Below are 25,053 nucleotides of genomic sequence, written 5' to 3'. Positions count from 1 at the left end.
TAGACATTTCTTCAAAGAAGATATACAGATGCCCAAGAAGCCCATGAAAAGCTTCTCAACATCACTAATTATTAGAGAAATGCAAATCAAAACTACAATGAGGTATCACCTCACACCAGTTAGAATGGGCATCATCAGAAAATCTACAAACAACAAATGCTGGAGAGGGTGTGGAGAAAAGGGAACCCTCTTGCATTGTTGGTGGGAATATAAATTTATATAGCCACTATGAAGAACAGTTTGGAGGTTCCTTAATAAACTAAAAATAGAATTACCATATGACCCAGCAATCCCACTACTGGGCATATTCCCAGAGAAAACCATAATTCAAAAAGACACATGCACCCCAATATTCATGTCAGCACTATTTACCATAGCCAGGTCATGGAACAACCTAAATGTCCATTGACAGATGAATGGATAAATAAGATGTGGTACATAAATACAATGGAATATTACTCAGCCATAAAAAGGAATGATATTGGGTCATTTGTAGAGATGGATCTAGAGACTGTCGTACAGAGTGGAGTAAGTCAGAAAGAGAAAAACAAATATTGTATATTAACACATATATGTGGAACCTTGAAAAATGGTACAGATGAACTGGTTTGCAGGGCAGAAATAGAGACACAGATGTAGAGAACAAACGTATGGACACCAAGGGGGGAACGTGGCGGGGGTGGTGGTGGTGGGATGAATTGGGAGAATGGGATTGACATATATACACTAATATGTATAAAATGGATAACTAATAAGAACCTGCTGCATAAAAAAGTAAATTAAATTACATTTTAAAATTTAAAAAAATTTAAAAAATTTAAAAAATTAAAATAAAATTAAAAATCACCTTTGCAAAAAAACCCAACACTTTAGCCATATGAGCAGGTAAACTTATTCCATCTGCCAGAGAAGCAGATTGGATCCAACTTTCCTCTTCTACTAGTGAATTTTACATTGTCATACTTGTTTCATGGTTTAAATTTTTAAATGAAAGCAATGATGTCCCTGTATCTGTCTATATACTCATGTCTGTCTATCTATCTATGCATCTATCTATGTATCTATGTATCTATCTATCTATCATCTATCTATCTATGTTGTAGATGTGTGAGGTTTTTCTATGTCCATATAGTATTGCCAAAATTAATTTATAGAAGAGATGTATTTAGTTGGTTTGAAGATAAGCACTTGTAAGGATTGGGCATTAACAGAACTAACCCAAATGCTTTTCAAATTCATGTGATTTGGAATAGTGTTTGGCAAATGAAAGATAGTTTATATTCACTGGTTTAATTAAAACAGGGCTTTAAAGCTATTAACATTGAATATAATGCAGATAACCAACTTTTATTCTACCTGGGTTTACTAGTCAAATTCACGTTATCTCTCTTACAAAGTTTGTCAGAAAAATAACTTAGAATAAGGGCTGATTTTGTCTGACATCTCATAAATTTTTCATGGGTAACCTAAACATTGTTAAGAGTAAGTGATAGTTGCAAACAGCATAAGAGTTTTCAGGTGAACTCTTTAGCAAATTATGTTTTATGTTATGTAGACTTAAAAATAGCCTCCAAAATCTTTCTGGTAACTTGAAACTTAAGACTTTTGCTAAGTTATTTCCAAATAAGATAAAATAGTGGAACAATTACTGAATATAGGTTTATCTACTTCTGGCTTCCTATTTCAGAGAAACTAAAGATAAAATTGGGTTTCTTAGTAAACTTGTTTTGTGTCACACTGAGAAATTTTCTATGAAAAAGCATATTTCTAGAAATTATAAAAAGTATTTATGGGTCCGCCAATCCATAGAATGCTAATATAAAAGACAGTTCATAATTGTTTACTTCTTTACTTTTCACTAGAAATTTAGGTTAAAAATTTTAATATATGTAATTAAAGATACTAGAAATAATAAAGAAAACAACTCTGAATACAAAGAATTTAGAATGTGTTTTTGGCTAAGAAAAGGTATGGGGAATGGAGATGCATTTTTGTTAAGGGAAATGAGATTATTTTTGTTTGAAATAGAACTTCTGGTTTTGAAGGACAAACTAAATGTATACAAAAAGTTGAAGAGAGAGAGAAAAAGAAAGAAGTTTACCTTGTGTAATCAAGCTGGCTAAAACTGAATCGACATTATAAGGGTGTTAAAAGTAAGCTTTAATATTAGTAATATGCTCATGTAAAACTAAAACTTGGTTTTATTTCATCTGCTAAAGGGACAGAGTATTTTGAATTGTTGGCCTGCTCTTAATAAGAAATTGTAAACAAAGCTTTTCTTTACCTTTTAAGTGATCTGCCTAGAAAACAAATATTTGTGTTTTATCAAAATAATTTCCTGTGTTTGCTGCCTTCATTCGTTCTTTGATTACTTAGGAAAACTGAATTTTCTTAATATCAAAAGGGCTAAGTTTTGTTAACAGATAATTGAGTAGTAAGGTTCATAATGATTTGTAATCCTATTTAGGCAAGTGCTTGAAAACCTTTATATATATGTATATATATACACACATATACGTGTGTATATATATATATATATATACACACATATATATGTATATAAAGGTTTTCTATGCATATATATATACATATATATATATAAATCAAATTCTAAATGAAATCTTTTTGACTGCAAGCTAACTTTGAAATTTTCCAGAGGATCCCTGGAATATTTGAAAAGATTTGTTCTCTCTCTTTATAAAAAAAGAAATATTAAACTAATTAGGCTTATTTGATATGTTAAATTACAATGGGAAGTGTTGTCAGTAAGTGATGCTAAACTTTCTTTGATTATATTCATGTAGATATATGCTATTAATACAATCTTGTAGAAATTGTGTTAAATTCCTAGAAATCTGATATATCCTGGTATAATATTACCACTTGTTAGTTGTTATCTTACAATGTTGTATGACATCCTCTGGGACCCCAATAAAAAACAGGCAACAAGTAAACAATATTCTTACTGCTCTTCTCTTATCTCCTAAAATTTCTGTCATCAAAATTGAGGCTTACACTGAAAGAACTGAACCTGAATTTCAGAGAAATGCTCTAGTTGACTTTCATGCAAAGGCAGCAGCAACAGAATGTACAAAGATTGTGGCACAAATGGATGAAGTCCATCCTGCATCCTTAAAAATGGCCCCTCATTGCCAGATTTGTGCCATCTTGATGTCCCTGTAACATGGCAACATTCTGTTCCTGAATAAGACAAATTAAGATGGGTAAACAATGGCTGTAAATTAAACAAATAGTTGAGGCTATGAGAAACCAAAGCAACTTGGTTCTTCCTGGCTCCCTGACAAACGCCATTTTTGTTTCTTTGCATTCCATCACTTACCATAGTACATTTAAGGAAAATTATTTTTGTTCCTAGAGGCCCCAGAACTCCTGACTCTGGACCCTTTGAACACCTGCAGCTGGACTTTTGTCAACTGTCACTTAGCATGAGTTATCAATATGTTCCTGTTATTATATGTATGCTTTCCAAATGGCTTGAAGCCTTTCCCTGCCACAAGACCAATGACCTCACAGTGACAAAGAAGCTGTTAGAAAATGTGTTTCCCACCTGGAGTATATCTTTCACAATCTCTAGTGATTGAAGCACCCACTTCACTGGGCAAATCACATGAGCCTTAACAAAAACCTTGCAAACTTCTTGGAATTATAACTGTCTCTATCACCCTCAGTTAGTCAAGAGAACTAAAGGAAAATCTGGATTCGAGCAGAACAAAACAATAACATGGGAATGAATGAACTGGTGAGAATGATTATAAGTTTTATGAATTTGTGTTTGAAATATTGTTGGTTCTTTAATTTTTTCCCCAGATTTGAAACAACCTTTTCTCTTAAGCTACCTACAACTTGGTAGGATATACTTTAGTGAAGAAACATAAAACATTTACTTTTTCTCCATACCTGGTCCCTCTAGAATTCAGAAACTGTCAGTGAGTATTCTTATTTTCATGCTGCTTATAACAGGACACAACTGGAAACATTGGCTATATTACTAAGACTTTGACTGAAATGATATTCCAGGTAAAGTCTGAAACTCCTGTATAAAAATGTGCCCACAAAGCAGTCTTAAAAAGAAAGTAAATGGTCAATCACGTTCTTGCTGTATGTATATAAATGATAGGGCAAGTTTTTATACAAACAAATTATTTTTACTATAATTATCTTCAGTTAAAAAATGGAGATAATTGTAGAGGATAAAATTATGTTTACACCTTTGTAGATGTTAGATTCTAGTCCTGTTGTCTTTGTGGTTCTGTTATATACCTGAAAATTGAACTGGATCCTGAATTCTTCTACTTTCCTCAAATATCTGACTATAATTCATGAAACAAACATTTCCAATTTTTTCCCACCCTTCTGATGTGGAATCACTAAGAACAGAAACTGATTAAATCTCCTTAAAAGGAGTACCAGGTCCTTCTCAGTACCCAGATGGCAGTCAAACTTCAGGGACTTGGTGTATATCTCACAGCTGAAAAAGGCTCCACCTGATACCTGGTCTTGCACAAACACTGGAAACCTCCAAATCAAACTGATGAGGAAAAGAAGTAGCCGACATTGATGTAGACTACCTCCACCCAAGACACTTATCTCCTACTTTAGCTAAACATGAAACCCTTTCTTCTTTTCATTCTTTCTTTTACTCTGACATTGGCCTAGAAAGCTAATGCCATCATCTGTATTTCCTAAGGCACTTCTAAGGGAGGTACATATTTTAGAATGCTGGATTTGTTATCAAAGATTTCAATCGATGCATAATTATCTAGATCAGATTTGCCCCCACTGCATTCTCACCAGCAGCACTCATTTTTCCAAGGCACTGAGGATGACTATTTCAGGGTAGGAGATTCTCTTCTCACATGTGCTAAAAACCAGACTGACCCCTGGCTTGAATAGGCAAATTCAATAACTCTTGAGAAAGAATCTATTAACAGCACCACCTTAGTGGGAGTAGTTTGTGCCATGATGAAATTTATCCCTGTCTGTGGTGATTATCTTTCTCACTGGGACTATAAATGCCTAGGTGACTGGCACATAACTGGACAATGCCTCTTAAGTTATCTAACTGTGCACCTAACTGTTCTAGAAAGAACCTACCAGGAGGCTTTTCATAATTCAGGGTTCACTTCCTTTGGCAGAGTCCTATTACCCTGGTTAGGGGTAAATGTAAATGAGGCTATGATCAGGAAGCTTTCCTTAACTCTTGGAAACACTACAGATTCCATTGCTAAGACTCTAGCTTCCCAAGAAAAAAGCCTTAGACTCTCTGGCCAAAGTCATTTTTGACAACAGAATAGCTCTTGATCATCTTCGAGCTGAGCAAGGAAATGTCTGTGTTGTGGCCACCGACACCTGCTACACTTAGATCGACACTTCTGGGAAAGTTGAAACTCAGTTATATAAGACCATTGAGCAAGTCACTTGGCTTAAAAAGGTGACTTCTTTAAGGGGGTCTTTTTTTGATTTGGGTCTCGGGGACCATGACTCCAAAGTGCACTCCAAACATTGGGAATTACTCTGCTTATAGCTATCATAATAATCTCCTTAGATTTACAATCCTAGAGATTAGTATAATATCTCCTACATTCTCTCAAAAGCTTTAAATCCAAGTTTCCAACTAATAACTTCCAAGCAAATGATTTCCCTCCGACTGAAGTGTCATGAAAAGAATGAAGAGAATGACCAACTTAAAAATTGTGAACCTGAAGTCATGGCCTGTGACTGTCACATGGGTTTTACCACACCAACGATCAACAAAGCTGCAGGGCAGTAGCTGAGAGTGATGTTAATGCCCTAAAATATTATCGCATCCCTCAGTTAGGCTGAGAGTCTGATCAAAAGGGGAAAATTGTTAAAGAGAAAAACCACAGGCCCAGAAAAACCACTTGTGCTAAAGTCCATTATACCAAACCTAGATTTAATACCTAACCTAACTGCAGTTTCAACCTTCCCCAGAAATGCAATCTTCATCAGCTAGTTTAGAATATTTCTGGTCAGTACCAATGAAGTAATCTGTCACATGGGTCCTCCCCATTCCCCAGAGGAAGGAGAGGCAATCTGCATTATAAAACCATTGCCATTCCCTTCACCCTCAAAAGAAGCCCTGGCCCCAAATAATTCTTTCTTTTCTTTTGCAAATAGCTCCCTTGCCCCATCCTTCTTCCTATAAAAACCTTTCATTTTGTACAACCACTCAGAATGCCCTTCTAGTAACTAGATGGAATGCTGCCTGTTTCATGAATTGCCTAATAGAGCCAATTAGATCTTCAATTTTACTCATTTGAATTTTTGACACCTCTTATATCTATACCTATATCTTCTTTCTGTTGGTTCTGTTTCTGTGGAGAACTCTGATTAATACAGAAGATAAGATGGTTATGTGCGCCAGAATGGTACCAAAAGAGTGGTAGAAAGAGGTTGGATTCTAGATATATTTTGAGGCAGAAAAAAATAATATTTTTTAATGGTGAGAATGTTGGTATGAATGTGAATGAAAGAGAGGAGTCAAGTTTGATTCAGAAGTTTTGGATGGAGCAACTGAAAGAATAAAGTTACCATTTATTGAAACGGAAAGACTGAGGGAGAATGAGAGGATAAAGAGCTTGGTTTTACACATACTAAGCTTGATATGCTACTACTGAACGTCCAAGTGAGACTGAGTTGTCAGTTGGATAAACAAACCTAGAATTCAGGGAAGAGTTTACAACTGAAGATCAATATTTTGAAGTCATAGACTTTATAGCTATGGCCTAGATGAGATCACCCAGGAAATGAGAATAGATAAATAAGAGAAAAATGTCTGAGCCCTAGACTCCCCAGTAGTTAATTAGTAAGGTTAAAAAATGGGGAGCATCCAGGAAAGAGGTTGAGAAGGATCACTCAATGAGGTAAGTAGGAAACCAACACAGAGTGGTTCCCAAAGACCAAGAAAGATCATCAAAAGAGAAGCAATAATGGAGCATGTCAAGTGCTCTAGATAGGTCAAAATAATGGTGACAGAGGGTTTTTTCTTGGACTTGACAATGTGGAGATAACTGGTGACCAGCCCAAGGGCAGTGTCCTTGAAGAAGTAGACAAAAAAACCTGACTGGAATCGTTCAAGGGAGATACTATGTTGTTTATGAAAACTATATGGATAAAGCTGGAAATAATTAAAAAGGTAAGGAAAGATATACACAAAATTTAAGACAGTGGTAAACTTTTCCCTAGGGAAAATAATGAAAAGGGAACTAAAGGAACACAGGGGCATATAAAACAGAATTGGTAGTGTTATAATTCTTAAATGGGGTTATTCTGCTTCATAATATAAAATGTGTTACATCCAGTCTTCTGAATGAACCAAACATAACACTATTGAAACTTAATATGAAGAAAGGGGATGGGTAGAATTGGAATCAGTGGCCATAGACTATTCTTCCAAAAAGTTTGTAGGGAAATGGGCTAGTGGTTGAAGGTGCTATAAAATTAAAGTCTTTTTGCCTTGGTTTTAAGAAGAACTTTATTAAATTATGTCTATACTGCTGGGAGTGTAGAAGGGGGAAACTGATGAAGCAAGACAGGGGAAACTGATGAAGCAAGGCAGAGAAAACTGGTGGAATCAGGGCTTCAGGTACCAGAATCCTGATCCTGTGCTGTCAAGAGTCACACTGCCTGTCTTTTATTACTGCTTGTTTCTGTTGGGCTTTATGCCATAGTAAAAGGCTTTCTCCAAGATGGTAACTGTCAGCAACAGATTCACATCTTCCCAATTTAGCACACCTAGTAGAAAGAGAAATTTCTTCTCTTAACTTTCGTATATCAAGTCCAGAAAGAAATCTGACTCTTCCTACTTGAATAGTAGTCATTGATGGCTAAACCTAAGTTGCATGTCTACACCTGTTGCTAGGCAATGGTATCTATTAACGGAATATACCGTGTGCTGGGCAGACAAATATAATAAATTATCCCAGTCTGCTACACCATTGAATAATTTCTAAAACAAACAAAAAACCACAACTTATGAAAATATTATGTTGTAATAACAGACGTAGCTGGGAAAACTGAGAAAGGAATTAGGGTCTGTTCTTGATGGTTACAGGTATCTTTTACTTTCCAAAGTAGGTGTTCTTTTTGTTTTGTTTTGTTTTCCTCACTAAGAGCAATGGGGTTGATGTGGAGATTCTTGTTTCATTGGCAACTCTGTTTAATATAAGAATATGTCACAGATGAAGGTATGGTTTTCATAGAACTGTAGGGCAATGGGAGAGTTATTTTGGAATGTGACTATCTGAAGAGAATAGCACAGAGTCTTTGAGAAAATCCAGACTGTTGTATTGGAGCCAAGAAGGGAAGGGCAATGTGATTACAACGGCTATGTGTGGCAGTACCTTAGAAAGATACCTTGACAAAGAAAGGAAAAGATGTACATATATATATATATTTACACACACACACACACACGTAAGAAATGAGGAAAAAGTTTCATCTGGAGCATTATTTTTGATTTAGGTTCTTTTTAATGTCATTTGATTTCCCACTGATTACTGGCACAAGAACAGAAAAGATTTTCTTTTTGAAGCAGTTCAGATCTAAGCATCTTCAGAAGTTCTCTCAGAGCCAAATAGTATCCTTTATCTCAGACCAACACAGCTAAAAATTAAGGTAGATTTATGAACTTGACAAGGAAATGCGACTGATTCTCTAGTGTCTACTTCCCAAATGCTAGTAAAACCTTATTTAAATTGTTTGCATATTCACAGGAAAATCCACCATAGCTACTTTCTGTCATTGCCATTTGCCGGCTTTGCAACAGCTAGAGACCTACCCCAGAATATCTTCTAGCACCTCCTCTTTTCTTCCTCCTTCCGCCCTCTCTCCTGGCACCCACCACTGCTCACCCTGTTCTCTCCCACCCCTTTCCCCCAACTGCACTCCCTCCATTAGTTTGTTCTAACACTATCATGTCAAAACTTTAGAAAGTTGAAACCTGCAGCAAAGGACACTAATAGTGTGAGTGGAAATAGGGCTGCAGTAACTGAAGGGAAACAATGGAAGCCCAACCACCCATGGAAATGGATTAGTAAACTGAAACTATAATCGAGTTTGGGCTGCAAAGAATGTGATATTCCTCATGTATCATAATTTTGAATTGCAAATACGAGTCTTTAGGTTAACTCCAAGATCTATGAATTGGACAAACAATGTTAGTGGGATAAAAAGAAAATGGATACAAGTATAAGATAAAACAGTCAAGGGCTTCACGATCCCAAAAGGTTTTACAGCCTGGTATACACACACTGTAGGTACTCTCCAAAAGTAGGCTGATGGCCCTGCAGCTTGAACTGTAAAAAACTATTACGGAATCTTCTTTCAGTTTTCCTCCACCCTTCATGAGGTTCTCTCTGTGAATACCTTCATTAAATGCCAAAGGCTTTAAGCTAATATATCTTGTTCCCATCCATTGCAAAATGTTTCTGTTTATTTTTCCAATAATGCTGCTTTTGTAATAACACCAGACTATGAAATGTTGGGGGTGAGGGAGGAGAAATGAAACAAGAAAGAGAAAGGTCACACATTTTTTTAAGCCATATGGGATTTACGTTTGAAGTGTGTTTAGCGCAGAGACAAATTGTACATTTACCGCAAGTCACCGGGACTTAATGAGCTCCTAATGTGTCCCATAGTTCAAGGTTTTTCAGAACAGGCCAGTAACTTAGCAACCACAGCTAAACCTTGACAGGAATAATCATTATTTGTGTTGCAGCTTCAGGCTTCCCCGCGATAGGTTTCTTTTTTCCTTCCTGTTGTTGTTTTTTTTTTAAAGGACCCCAGAACCAGGCAGAAAAGCTAAGGCTAGGAAGGGAGAATTTCCCTCCTGCTGCTTTAGGTCATAAATGGCATGATGGGAACATGAGCCTGGAGTTAAGAATTACTTCCCGGGAGACACAAAGGAAGGTAACGGGAAAAAGACTAAATATGGTCATTTCAGATGAGTGCCAGATATGTTTGCTACCTCAATATTTATGAATTCAACATCTGCAGTTTTGGCAATTCACAAATCAACATAAAATTCTCTGATGTATATAGAAAACAAACTCACGGTTACCAAAGGGGAAAGGAGGTGGGGGAGGGATAAATTAGGAGTTTGAGATTAGCAGATATAAACTACTATATATAAAATAGATGAACAACAAGGTCCTACTGTATAGCACAGGGAACTATATTCAGTAGCCTATAATAAATGATAATGGGAAAGAATATGAAAAAGAATGTGTATATATACATAAAATATATATATTATATATACATATATAACTGAGTCACTTTGCTGTATACTAGAAACTAATACAACTCTGTAAATCAACTATACTTCAATAAATAATAAAAAATTTTTAAAAATTCTCTAATGTATAAAATGTTTTAATATTACTGAGGTACATATTTGTGACATAAACTCCTTAACAAGCAAGTTGCATGGTCAGCAAGTGAACCTAGCTGAACGCCCAGCCTCTTGGCTGCAGTCTATGTTAGTTGCTCTATGCTGAAGTATTAAAAAAAGAAACCACTTCATTACAAATGTCTACCACTCCCCATTCCCTTTAAAACAATGACAATAACAACAACAAAAATATCTTATGGAGATGATGGAAGAAAAGGAGAGCATATCCAAGCTAGCAGTAGTGTCCAACCAGAAAATAAACGTTTTATAAGATAAACCCTGACACATATGGGGATTCAGACAGAATTCTCCAGGTGTTGCTCATAACTTTCAAAGGTCTATCAGAGTTATCACGGTTTCTGCAGAACTGAAGAAGTTATATTGCTGGTAGGACACTTTAATAAATTATTATTATCAGGGAGATTGCAGCAATGGTGAGAAGGCTTACTAAGCAGACCTGTTTCTGATTCTACAGGTTGATCCATGGTCCACATAAAAAGTGCCAGTTGATGACGCCTCCAAAACAGAAGAGAAAATGTGTTATTATTTTAACATAGGTCTCTGTTTAGATTTTTTTCAGGTTGAGAAAATAAGAGGGACATTTCTTAGTTTACCTCTATTTTGAAAAGTTAAATAATACAATGTTATGGGTATTCAGAATCTCTTAGCTCAAGACCTCATTCTGTGATTAACCAGCCAGGTGAGTATGGATTACTGTTAACCACTCTGGACCTAGAACCTCTTTTAAATTGTTGTAGGCCAGGGTAGTTCCTTTAGTCTGAATATACAATCTTTTGGAAAAGGCATAGTGATAGGGCAGGATATTGCCTAACACTGTGAATAGCTCTGAATGAACCACAGCAAAGATGAATGCTAGTTATTTCTTTCCTTTTTTTTTCTACAAAGAGAATAATTATAATTGTTTTCAGTACAAGCAGGTGCTTGTGGGACCTCACTAATGCATTCTAAGGTCTCTATTAATAATTTAAAGGATAGAGACCTTGTAAGTCTGATTAATAAAAATTGTTCCCGCAGACGCTCATGAAAAATAAGCTTTGGTGAATGCTAGTGTCTGATTTTCTTATGTATATATATATTGGGGGTAATCAGTTTGCTGTCATGTAATTATTTATATGAGCAAAGGTTAATAGTTAGCTAAACTATTAATAGTTATTAACTATTAATAAACAAGAGAGACCTTTGTCTCTTTCTGGACATAACATATAGGTCTCTGTGGTGGGAATAATGGATGGTAGGTGGACGTAGATCGCCCAGTACGAGGTAGAGGACTGTTAGAGAATGAGGAGGGATCTAGAAGAAGCTTAGGACTAGCTGCAAGGGGGTATAGTCCTTGAATGAAACAAGACAGAGAAGTTGGATGCCATGAGAAAATGTAGACTTTCCAGATGCTTGGCAAGAGGGACTTGGAAGTTAGACATAGGTATATAGACTGAGGGATCACAGTCAGAACTGTCTTACAATCTTAACAAAGCTTTACTGATTTTTGTCTATATCCCATTTAATTGCCTGAAGCCATATTGTTTATACTGTTGCAAAGATGTCCTTTTGCACAACTTCTGGGAGTCTATGTAAATGGCTGTGTACTGCACAACTCCAAGGGTTTGCAGTTTGCATAGACCATGCTGTGACTGGTGACTCCTGGCATGTGCAGTACGGAGAACAATAGACTCACTCTCTCTACTCGAATATTTCTGTCTCTGCACATAAATGGATGGAAGCCCCTATTTACTATGAGAAAGGGTTGGAGAATTGGGTGTATATATATGACGGTGGAGAGTGAGTGGGGAGAGAGTTATTTCTAAATCCATGAACAATGGAAAGAGCTACTAGCTCTCTGTGAATGACAGCTGGTATGAGGCTGTATCGCCACAAAGTAATGAAAAAACAGCTCATGGGGTAGAGGAGAGTCTGGAGGAAGGTAGAAGACACTGGCAACCTACAGTAGAGTCATGTAATGAACCTGGCATGACTGTTTTTCAGGATTATCTACACTCCGAACTGTAATTTGAGGACAGAATTCACAGTAATATATGGGTGCTCTCTCAGGGGGAAGAGAAGGGGGGAGAGAGAGAGAGGGAGAGGGTCAGGGAGAGAGGGAGGGAGGGAAAGGGAGAGATGGAGAGAGAAGAAAGAGAAGGAGGAGGATGAAGAGGTGGAGGAGGAGGAGGGGGAAAGTCCATTTTAGATCAGAGCTTATTCTAGTATACCCATTTTAGTCCACAGAAAAACTATTTTGAGTTCTATAGCTAAGATAACTAATGCGCTATGATTTGGGAAACTGTGGTCTGTCTGGTGGGCTAGGAAAACATAAAGGGTACAAAATAAACTTTCATCTTTCTTTTCCTTGGTCAGGGCAAGTTTTGTGAAAACAGAAATATAACCTCCTCTCTCTTGTGAATTTACTGAGAAATACAAAAAGAATGCTGAGAAGAAATTACTATGAATTTTTATGAAGTGAAATAAGCATATATTTTGGGGGAGTTAAAGGAATTTTCTTCAGTTACTATCCCTAAGTTATGGGAAACTGGGGAGAAGGGGAGATTAGTCTCAGATGTGATCAGACAAGGAAAATGCTCAAATCATATTCATTTAAGAAAAAAACAAGAACAAAAACTAAATGTTGCCTACATGTGGTTGGTTTATGGAGTGGGTCCCATTTTATATTAATATTTTTGACAGCCATCAGCTTTAGTGTAGATATGTTTAAGCAAACCAGGCAGTCATCCAAAATAAATTTTAAAATTGTTCTTTGTTTCCACTGACTGCAAGGCAAAATTAAAAGTATATATAGAAAAAAATAACAAAAAGATGAGCAGTAATTCACAAGAAAGGTTTACTATGATGGTTTGATCAGGAATTTTCTTTGTCTGTACAGTATCTTTGTGGTACTAATATGACAACATACTGCTGTGCTTTGGGAAGCTTGCAATTTCCCTTTCACCATAATCACCTCGGCTGAATCAGTTCAGTTCAATTCAATTTGACAAGTGCTTATTGAGCACTTGGTGAAGGCGAAATGGAAAGAAACTGGACTTGGTTTCAGAATTCCTGGATTTGGTTCTGGCTCTGCTATTTACCTGCTATTGACTTTTACTAAATGAATTTATCTCTTTAAGCCACGGTTTTGCAATGTGTAAAATGAGAGTCTACACAAGTAGTGGGGCCCTTTCAGGTGTAAAGACATGAATGTGAACATAACACTTTGCTGGGATTTGAGAGTAATGCAAAATAGTTACATGATCTGAAACTCTCTGTCACTTAGATGGCAACGTGGACAGCCAGCCCTAAGTCATTTGCTTATTTGCTCTCAGACCTATTACTTGTTGCTTCTCTGTCTTGTTCCACATTTCCTGAGCCTTTGCTTTCTGGTTTCCTGGAGGTTTGGCTAATGACAGGCACTGGTGTAAGACTGAAGAGTGGGAAGAGGAGAAAACCCAGAAAGATTTTTTTTCCTCTCTCTGCTTGGATAGAGCCCAGGGCAGCAGCTCTGGCTCTTGTTAGACAACTTCTCCTCCATGGTACCGTCTGCCATAGAGCAGGCAAGGAGTGTTCACCAGGATACTTCTGGGCTCTGGTAATACTACCTACTCTCTTAGATTCTCCAGCTCAAGGGTAGTAGTAGCCATGTCTTGCTTGTGGTACTCTCTGGGCTGTTTCATCATCTTCTTTTTGGCCTTTCAGTTCTTTTACTCCCAGTACAATCAATTCCCTTCCATTTGAAATACTAGAGTGGTTTCCATTTTCTGACTGGATCCTGAATATTACATAATGGAGAGACCATAGATGTGGTATACACACACACACACACACACACACACACACACACACAATGGAATACTACTCAGCCATAAAAAAGAATGAAATAATGCCATTTGCAGTAACATGGATGGACCTAGTGACTATCATACTAAGTGAAGTAAGTTAGAAAGACATATACAATATGGTATCACTTACATGTGGAATCTAAAATAAGATAAAAAGGAACTTATTCACAAAACAGAAACAGAATCACAGCCATAGAAAACAAACTTATAGTTACCAAAGGGGAAAGGGGGAGGGATAAATTAGGAGTTTAGCCTTAACATATACACACTACTATATGTAAAATAGATAAACAAGGTCGAACTGTACAGCACAGTAAACTATATTCAGTATCTTATAATAAAATATAATGGAAAAGAATATTAAAAAAAAAGATTATGGGGCTTCCCTGGTGGCGCAGTGGTTAAGAATCCACCTGCCAATGCAGGGGACACGGGTTCGAGCCCTGGTCTGGGAAGATCCCACATGCCGCGGAGCAACTAAGCCCGTGAGCCACAACTACTGAGCCTGCACGTCTGGAGCCTGTGCTCCGCAACAAGAGAGGCCGCGACAGTGAGAGGCCCGCGCACCGCAATGAAGAGTGGCCCCCACTTGCCACAACTAGAGAAAGCCCTCGCACAGAAACGAAGACCCAACACAGCCATAAATAAATAAATAAATAAATAAATTTATTTAAAAAAAAAAAAAAAGATTATGGCTTTGTAGAAAAAAAATTATGGGTTTGAATCCCAAATCTGCCTATTAACTAGTTAAGTGATAGCGGGGGAAAGTTATTTCATCTCTTTAACTATAATTATTGGAATAATAATAATTAAGTTACAAGAGGTTTCTAAGGATTAAATGAGAAAATACATGTGAAATGGTGCCTGGCATAAGTTAAGTGTCTAATAAATGTTAATTTCTTTCCTTTTATTCCCATGGACTACTCAGGAAGAAAAAAAAATAAGGTGCTCTTAAGATAATTATAAAATAACACAAAACTATAAACCATATACAAGGATACCAGGAAGTGCTAATAGAACATAACTCACCTACTTTAAGTACCCCACAATGCTAACCCAACCCAGAGACTCTTCACTCTGCTTTGGAACCTCCTGTATTAGTCTGTTTGTGTTGCCATAATAAAATGTCACAGACTTGGTGGCTTAAACCAAGAAACTTATTTCCTCACAGTTCTGGAGGCTAGAAGTTCAGGATCAAGGTGCCAGCCAATTCAGTTTCTCATAAGAACTCTCTTCTTTGCTTGTAGATGGCCATCTTCTTGCTTTGTCCTCATATGGCCTTTTCCAGGTGTGTGTGTGCAGAGAAGGGGAGAGAGAGAACAAGCTCTCTGGTGTCTCTTCTTGTAAGGACACTAATCCTATCGGATCAGGGTCCCAAGCTTATGACCTCATTTATCCTTAATACATTCCTTAGAGGCACCATCTTCAAATACAGCCACACTGAGGTTAGGGCTTCAGCATGTGAATTCTGGTATGACACAAACATTCAGTCCATAACACTTCCTATATACACTTTTAAGGTGTTAGTAATTGAGGCATCCTTCCCTATTTAAAACAACCAATAGGTCTCGTCTGCAAATATAATTTTGCCAATATTCTTCAATCTAAATTTTTCATATATTTTTATTTTCAAGTTCCATAGAACCTAGGTGATTTTATAAATCTGAAAGTTCAAGTCTCTATCTAATAATGTACCTTCTCTCTAGTCTCTAAACTCATTTTTATATTAGTGCTGCATTTAAATTTGGAAAAGGAAGAGTTGTTTTGACTTTTAGGGCAAGATTAACATCCTGCTTTGCAATAACATAAAGACAACTTAAAGAAACTAAGCCATCTTCCCATTTAAAAGGGTTTCTTAGGTTCAAAGAACATTGTATTTCCCTTTGGACATAAAATATAATTTAGCTAGTCACATATAGTAATGAAATGGAGAAGATTCTGAGGCAAATAAGTAGGTTTGAAAATCAGCCACAGAAACCAAATGCTAAGGTGTGACAGAACTTGGTGCACTTAGGGCAAGGGCTTCATCGTGGAAAGCTCAGTTCCACATACTTGCAAAAGGAGGGATACAAAGCAATCAAACTTTTTACGGACATTGTATTATTATTAAATTTGTAAAACACTTGGAAAATCTATTGTCTTTATAATAAAATATTTTTAAATGACATTAGCATGAACCTAATTCATTATTTCATTTCTAACCTGTAAAATAGTCAGTATAACTTTATCTCATTGTAAATGCTAACATCATATATGATATTTTCCATAGCTGAAGCTCCTTATAATGGTCAAAAAGAATTTTGAGCAGTATCGACACAAATTACTTTCTATATTTACCCAGAAGCTGTGAAATTCTTGGTCAAATTTCAAGCGGATGCCTGAAGAAAGAGTATCAGTAATTACTGTATCCAACAATCTATGAGAAGTTACAATGTCAGTGGTTAGTCAGGAATAATAGGTTTCTCAGATGTTTGTTTAAAGTTTTGTATTGGATTTCCCCAGGTAATCTTTCTTGGCAAGAGCAAGAAGAGCCTGGTCATTGAATCTCACTCCAGAGAGACAGTGGGAGATAACTTTCTTATGTTAAGTAACATCTAAAAGGCATCACAGGACCCTTGAACCTAGCCTGCTGTTTTTACTAGACTCATTGCCACTATCCCATTTCCAGCAGAAAAAAAACAAAAAAAGTTCTCATAAAGTGCATCCTACAAAACTTATTAAGAGCCGGAGAAAGTGTCAACTTTGATGAATTAAATCCATTTCTAGGAATCCAACCAAAGTATCCACTGATTAAGAACTTAAATGTCCTCTTGAAAAAGAATTGCTTAATTTTGGTATATTTGTTTAATGGAATATCGTAAGGTCATTCAAATGATATTTAGCAAAAATAATAGAAGAACAGATGTTATCTTTCGGTAAGGAGCATGTACTTTTCTTTCACTTTCTCTAAATTTATTCACTTTTCAACTATACCTAAAAGATTATACAGATGTTTACAAAATCCAGAGTTAACTTACTGGAATCATGAAATCCAAATTTCAAAGTATTTTACAAATGTATTGAATAATAATAATAATATCCCTAAAATATGAAATCCCATTTGCCACATGATAATTGTATGTCTCGTAAGAAAATGGGTATGAATAGCCCTCCCTGGGCACTTCCAGTCTGTCTGTCCTCTAATCCACCCACCTTTCTTCACAAAGGCTGATGTGGTGCCTACACTTTTAGACTGAAGTGATGTTAAAGATCTTTGCTTAATTTAAGCTTCTTGTTCTCTCAATTTTAAGGTACCAGAAAATGCCTTCTCCAACTTAGCCCATAACATTGGAAGGCAGGGTATGAAGTGGTCAAGTCCATGGATTCCAGATTTAGACAGCGAGGTTCAGCCACCTGTCACCTCAGTTCTGTCACCTACTTGCTCGGAAAGATGTTTAACCTCTCTCTGCTCAGTTTACTCTTCTGTCAACCAGGTTTACTCTGAAGCTTACATGAATATATTCGTCACTCAAAGCACTGCTTGGCACATAACATTCAATAAATGTTAGCTGCTATCATTATTCTTATTATTATTAGGAGGAGTGTCAGACCCTCTATGTACCTTCTTTATTGTCATTGAGTAATATTCTGGTATTATTTTGTATATTGAGGAATAATCATTGCATTTTTCAAAAGTAGGATGATAATGATTATGAATCAAGGAACATATTTCATGAGTAGAGAAGAATTTAGAAAATGTTTAGCACAACGATTTTTTAAAAGGCGTTCAGAGATTTCAACTACAGCAAGTTATACATTCAGTTTTTGGCCAACTGGAAATAACAACCAGGAATCCTTGTATCATGACTCGCTCTTCCACCAGGAGACACTGGAGCCTCGTGATGACAATGTGCAGCCCTGGGAAAAGGTGCAAATTACACTGGAAGGGAGAGTGGGAAAGCATCATGTGTCTTAATAGCAGATGAAGCAAGCGAGACTGGGAGAAGACTCTCAACATGTTATTATAAAATCTGAGGTGAATGAGACAATCTCCCCTTTCATTTAAAACTGTTGTCAGATTCAACAAACGAAGCTGTTAGCTTAAGTACGATGGACACCTGTTCCTCATTGAGAAAATATTTTAAACATCAGATGTAAATTAAAATGTTTCACATATTTCAAATAGAGTGTAATTCATAAAAACTGTTTACATGTTTCAATAAAGTAAAATATGAGCTTGGCAGTTTTGATCTGTTATTTAACAAACATCTCTGCATCAGTTAGGTTTGGAGGTACAGCTCTACACATATTCCCTAATTATCAAGTGGTTCTGGCTCCCAACTGCTGGCTTCACACTGGAATGACACTGAGTTTTTGCTTTTGGTCTGGTCATCAGAACTCCTTCTAGCTGTGTGTAAATAACAATTTATACCATACAGAGTCTGATGTTTTAGCACAAAATGAAAGTTCTAAACCTTAAATCATGAGGACACTATGGGTTTGATCATTCTTAATGTGTGTGAAGCCTTGAAATAGTTTAGGGAATTTTATTATGCATTTCAAACTGCATATTTAATATTTCCAACCATGAAATGGTAATAGAGTTTATTCCCAAACTTGCAAATGAAACCCGGGATAGTTCAGGGAGGGCAGTACTCTGGAGGATGGTATTTGAATTCAAAATGACATTGTTAAATTGGAGAAGTAATCAGAAATCAACACAATGAAGCTTAACAGGGACCAGTGGAAATCATGATGAAAAAAAAAAAAAAAAAAGTATGTGGCACATTGGAGATATGGAAATTCTACAGGAAAATGCCCTGTACTCAACACAACAGATCACAATCTTAGAATAAATTAGGCCAAGAACTAATTAAGCCTAGTTTCCCCCCCCCTTTTTTCTTTTGTTTTCTTCCTTAAATATAGTACTAGAATGCATGAATCCTTGCCTACCAGGCTAACTTCGTCCGCTCCCTCCTTTACTCCTTATATTCCTTACTTTGGTCATCCTCGCCTTCTTCAACTTTCTTCAGGTTTTATGCTGCCTACATCAGTCACCTGGATAGTCCAAACACTAATAGCAAAAGGGGTAAATAAAGAAAGAACAAGAGTCATCCCAAACTACAGCTAAAAATGACCTGGGAGTCAGTCTATATCACGGGTTAAGAAACTTCTACGCTCCCAGAGGCTCAATGAGGTAGAAACTGAGCATATTTTGGCATAGTTCTCCCAGGTGGATACTAATGTCCCCCACGCCCCAGTCTTAACAAAGGCCCTTGAATTGTGTGAAGAGATACATTAGTCAGCCCCTGGTCCCAAAAGATATAACCAGGTTTACCTGTGGCTCTAAACAATGTCAAGACCCTGGGCTGCCTCTTTTACCAATAGGAGATAGAAATAAGAATTATAGTTACACTCTAAGATAGAGGTATATTTTACTTTCTAAGAAACAGCCAAATAGTTTTCAAAAATTGTTTGTGCCATTTTACATATTTCCAGAATGTATGAAATTAAAGTTACTCCACATACTCAAGATCATCTTATATTGTCCTATTTTTCTTTAATTTTAGCTATTCCAGCAGGTGTGAAATGGTATCTCATTGGAGTTTCAATTTGCATTCTTCATTGAGTTTTCAATTTGCATTTCCAAGATGACTAATGATGTTAAGCACCTATTAACGTGCTTACTGGTCATTCATATATCTTCCTTTGTAAATTGTCTGTTCAACACTTTTGCTCATTTATAATTAGATTGTTTGTCTTTTTATTATTGATTTTTAGGAGTGCTTTCTATATTCTTGATACAATTTATTTGTGAGAAATGCATTTTGAATATTTTCTTCCAGGCTGTGGCTTGCCTATTCATTTTCTTAATGATGTCTTTTGATAAGCAGATGTTTTTAATTTTGATGATCTCAAAATTAACAGGATTTTTATTCCCCATTATGGCTTATACATTTTGGGTTCTAAGAAATGTTTAACTTCTATAAGGTAAAAACAAAATTCTCATACTCTCTTCAAGATCTTTATGGTTATAGGCTTCATGTTTAAATGTATGATCATTTCAGATTAATTTTGGGGCATGGAATAAGGTAGATATAGAAGTCATTTTTCCCCCATTGTGAGCATCCAGTTATTCCAGAATCATTGGTTAAAATACTTTCTCTCATTTAATTAATATAGTGCTCTTGTCAAAAATCAATTGACCAGACTCAATATTAATATTAATATGGAAATTATTCCCAAATTGATTCCCAACCGATGTATGGATTCAACATAATCCCAATCAAAATTCTAGCAGGCTTTATTTTATTTTTAAAATTAAATTAAATTTATTTTTTGTCTTAAAACATTTTATTATATGTAAAATCTGTAATAAAGAGAATAAAATTTAAAAAGTAATTTTTTAATGTAAGGACAGGTAAAATCATTATATCAGTCATACAAACAACATGTATGGCATATAATCATGAAATTGAATGATCTAAACTGCAAAAATCCTAAGTTAAACACATAGAACACAACAATGTATTACTCACTCTGTCAAACACTTTCCCTCATTCCCAGACAGATAATCTAGTCTCAAGCCCTACAACAATCTTTTCATATGTTCATCACAGCATATATGACACAGTGTAATGTTTTATACTATTCTCCTGTGTTTGAAGGGCCATCTTTAAAGGATGGTATATTTATAACGTACAGTTATGTATATTTTTATTTCCAGCATAAGTCTCTGCATATGTCACAGCCACAATTAATGCTGAATGAAAAAAAGAATAAATTAATGTATGGTTACCCATTATCACTAAGTAGTAATGTCCTTATGGAACCATTTTGTGGCAGGCTTTTTTAGTAGAAATTGACAATTTGATTTAAAACTCTGTACAGAAATGCAAAGGATCTAGAATAGGCAAAGGAATTAAAAGAAAGAAGAACAAAGTTAGAAGATTTACTCGACCTGATTTCAAGACTTACCATTAAAACTATAGCAATCAAGATAGTTTGGGGGCTTCCTTGATGGTGCAGTCATTAAGAATCTGCCTGCCAATGCAGGGGACATGGGTTCAAGCCCTGGTCCAGGAAGATCCCACATGCCGCTGAGTGACTAAGCCCATGCACCACAACTACTGAGCCTGCGCTCTAGAGCCCACAAGCCACAACTACTGAGCTCACGTGCCACAACTACTGAAGCCCACATGCCTAGAGCTCATGCTCCACAACAAGAGAAGCCACTGCAATGAGAAGCCCACTCACCAGAAAGAAGAGTAGCCCCCACTCACCACAACTAGAGAACACCTACATGCAGCAACAAAGACCCAATGCAGCCAAAAATAAATAAATAAAATAAAATAAATAAAAACAAGAAAAGATAGTTTGGGTATTTGCAAAAAGATAGGCATAGATCAATGGAACAGAAAAGAGAGTCAAGAAATAGACAAATACATATTTGAATTGATTTTTGACAAAGGTGCCAAGGAAATTCAATGAGAAATGAAAAGACTTTTCAATAAATGAATACCTGTATGGAAAAATAAGAACATCTATCCTTGCCTCATACCATGCACAAAAATTACCTCAAAGTGGACTACAGTTCTAAATGTAAAACCTAAAACTATAAAACTCCTAGGAGAAAATCTTTGTGATTGTGGGGTAAGATTTCTTAGAACATGATAGGACGAGTCATACAAGAAAAAAAAAAAAAAAGATAAGTTGAATTTCATCAACATTAAAAACTTCTGATCTTCAAAGATACCATTAATTAAACAAAAGGACAAGCCACAGACTGGTAGAATATACACACACTGATCAGACAAAAGCTTGAATCCAGAATATATGAAGAACTTTTTGAACTTAATTATAAGAAGGCTAACAACTCAAGAAAATAGATACAAGATTTGAAAAGACATGAATGGCCAATAGTACATGTAATGATGCTGAGCATCATTAGCCACTGGAGAAACAAAATCAAAAACATAAGGAGATACACCTTATATACCCATTAGATAAGTTAAAATTTAAAAACCACCCCTACTACAAAAAAAAATCTGGCCATTTTAAGTCCTGGTGAGGATGTGAAGCAACTGCAACTCATATACTTTGGGTAGAAATGCCATAATCACCTTGGGAAAAGTTATGGAAATGTTTGGATAAAGTTTGGTGGATTCTTAAAAAATCCAATATATTCCTACCATTCAGTCCAGTCATTTTACAACTAGTTATCTCCCTAACAGAAAAGAAAGCAAATGTCCACACAAAGACTTGTGTGCAAATATTCATTGCAGTTTTATTTGTAATAGCCAAAAACCATTTAGGAAAATCCAAATATTCATCAACAGTTGAATAGACAAGCAAATGGTGGTATGTCCACACAATGGAATACTACTCAGCAACAAAAAGGAAAGAATTACCGAAACACACAACAACATGGACTATTCCTCAAAATCATTATGCTGAGTGAAAGAATTATGCCAGGAAAAATACAGCACATATTGTATAATTTCATTTATATGAAATTTCAGAAAATGTAAATGAATTTATAGTGTCAGAAAGCAAATCATGGGTTCCTGTGATGGAGTGTTTAGATATAAATGGATTACAGATTGACACAGGATACTTTTGGGAAATGATGGGAATATTTATCTTGATCAAGAGTATATACATATGCTCAAACTGATCAACTTATTTATTTTAAATATGTGCAGTTTGGTATGCTTCAATTATACCACAATAAGGGTGAATTATCAATTCATTGTATATGTGTGGGTCTAGAAGTGTCACTCCTAAGGTTTTATCCAAGAGAAATGAAACATATGTCCACATAATAGATTTGCAAAAACAACTGTTCATAGAAACCTTATTCATTATAGTCAAAAGCTAGAAAGAAGCCAAGTGTCCACCAACTGGAGAATGTGGTATATCCGGTACTAGAAAAGAATGAGCTACTGATACACATGATGACCCAAATGACTCTCCAACACATTATGTTAAGCAAAAGTAGCCAGATATACCTCCACCTGCAAAAGAAAAATTTGAAAGTCCTGTACTATATGATTCATTCATATAAATTCCAAGAAGGGGCAAAACTGATCCATGGAGATAGAAATCAGAAAGTCATTTCTTGAGAGAGAGTTAGAATTGACTGGAAAGCACCAGAAAACTTTTTGTGATGATGTAAATGTTCTGTATCTTGTTTTAGAAGAAAGTTACATATGTACACGCAACTACTAAAATTTGCCAAAGTGCACACTTTAGAACTGTGAACTTTATTGCATGGAGGGAAAGAAAAGGAGAGGAAGAGTGAGAGGGAGAGAAGAAGGGAAGAAAGATGGAAGGAAGGGAGAGAGGAAGGAAGGTGAAAGAAAGAGAGAGAGAGAGAGGGAGGGAGAGAGGGGAGAGGAGGAGGGGAAGGAAGGAAGGAAGGAAGGAAATAAGGAAGGAAGGAAGGAAGGAGGGAAGGAAGGAAGGAAAAAGAAGGGAAGGAAGCCAACTCAAACATCAGCTTCTCTATAAAGCCTCCCTAAGTTCTTGGCCAGAGGTAGTATCTTAAAACAGATTGATACACAGACCACTATTCTGTATCTACTACACCACTCAGCTGATTTGTTTTACTCCATGAAAGACAGGAGAATATTATAGCACAATTCATGGTAACCAATAACAATGATGATGGAACAGAATATAATTGAAATCACTATTTCATAATGCGTTATAGAAATTGTGGCCTAGGCAATGCTCATCAATGGAAACTAAAACTATTAGGTAAAATATTAATGGGAACCTTTATAAATCGATGGGGCTAAACTGACAGCACATGAACCCATTGATTAATCTTACTGTCACTAAAAGTGTGACCACAGCTATTTGGTGCTTGCCTACATATGTGATACGGATGCACTAAGCATGCCTGTAAAATATTCCTGAAAAAGATCATTGATTCTGAATCTAATCAAGCTCTAACTAGGGACATATGTAGAATAGAGGAACCATTTAAACAACAACATAAAGAAACAATCAAACAAATCTAGATATGGGATATTTCACAAGACAAATAGCCCAATTTCCCAAACAAATAAAAACTTTGGAGGAGGAAGGCCATTATACACTAGGGATTTAAGAGAGATTACAACCAAATTCAACGTGTGGACCTTTTTTGGATCCTGGTTAGAACAAACCAACTACAGAAAGACATTTCTAAGACAATTAGGGAATTTGAATATGGTCTAGTTATTAAATAATATGAACAAATGTCTTTAATGCTGTTAAGCATGATAATGTTACTGTGGTAGTATTTTTTAAAGTATGCCCTCATCTGTTAAAGCATGTTGAAGTATACTAAATTATTTATGAGTGAAAAACTGTCAAACCAATATTTGCTTTGCAGTACTCTGAAAAAATTAAAGGAGTGAGTTAGGTAAAACAACATAGGTGAAACACTGATAAATGTTAAAGTTGATGATGGGTACATAGGGTTCACTACACTATTTTTTTTCTTTCTGGTATTGTGTATGTTTTAGAATATTCAAAATGAAAGACATAAATACCTACTAAAAATCCACATTTCATATTTTCTTTTCTTCCTAATATTTGAGTTACCATTTAATGATGTTTATGAACCCTAACTCCATGTGCTTTTCCGATGTGAAATGCATTTATTTCTACCTCTTACAACATTTTATGACAGCCAAGCATGTGTAAGAACATGTTTTTATCTTCAGAGACATACAAATGTACTCCTAGTCCATTTTTCCATTCTTAACACCCTCTTTTTTCAGGCTCCTCTTCCTTTTACTA

The sequence above is a fragment of the Balaenoptera musculus genome, chromosome 4, assembly GCF_009873245.2.
Source record: "Balaenoptera musculus isolate JJ_BM4_2016_0621 chromosome 4, mBalMus1.pri.v3, whole genome shotgun sequence".
Lineage (NCBI taxonomy): Eukaryota > Metazoa > Chordata > Mammalia > Artiodactyla > Balaenopteridae > Balaenoptera > Balaenoptera musculus.
Note: the sequence above shows the minus strand (reverse complement) of the source record.